Source organism: Somniosus microcephalus, chromosome 16 (genome assembly GCF_052327205.1).
Source record: "Somniosus microcephalus isolate GS21.2 chromosome 16, FLI_Smic_1.0, whole genome shotgun sequence".
Lineage (NCBI taxonomy): Eukaryota > Metazoa > Chordata > Chondrichthyes > Squaliformes > Somniosidae > Somniosus > Somniosus microcephalus.
The window spans coordinates 1,523,444-1,524,234 of NC_141002.1; positions in this window are offsets into that span (position 1 = coordinate 1,523,444).

Here is a 791-nt window from a genome sequence, read left to right on the forward strand (position 1 = left end):
CTCCATCTCCTCACTCTCTCCATCTCCGCACTCTCTCCATCTCCTCTCTCTCCCCATCTCCGCACTCTCTCCATCTCCTCACTCTCTCCATCTCCTCACTCTCTCCATCTCCTCTCTCTCTCCATCTCCTCTCTCTCTCCATCTCCTCTCTCTCTCCATCTCCTCTCTCTCTCCATCTCTCTCATCTCTCCTCTCTCCATCTCCTCTCTCTCTCCACTCTCTCTCCATCTCCTCCTCTCGTCTCTCCATCTCCTCACTCTCTCTCTCCTCTCTCTCTCCATCTCCTCTCTCTCTCCATCTCCTCACTCTCTCCATCTCCTCACTCTCTCCATCTCCGCACTCTCTCCATCTCCTCTCTCTCTCCATCTCCGCACTCTCTCCATCTCCGCACTCTCTCCATCTCCTCACTCTCTCCATCTCCTCACTCTCTCCATCTCCTCTCTCTCTCTCTCCTCTCTCTCCTCTCTCTCTCTCTCCTCTCTCTCTCCATCTCCTCACTCTCGTCCATCTCCTCTCTCTCTCCATCTCCTCACTCTCTCCATCTCCTCTCTCTCTCCATCTCTCTCTCTCCATCTCCTCTCTCTCTCCATCTCCTCTCTCTCCTCACTCTCATCCATCTCCTCTCTCTCTCCATCTCCTCTCTCTCTCCATCTCCTCTCTCTCTCCATCTCCGCACTCTCTCCATTTCTTCACTCTCTCCATCTCCGCACTCTCTCCATCTCCTCACTCTCTCCATCTCCGCACTCTCTCCATCTCCTCACTCTCTCCATCTCCTCACTCTCTCCATCTCC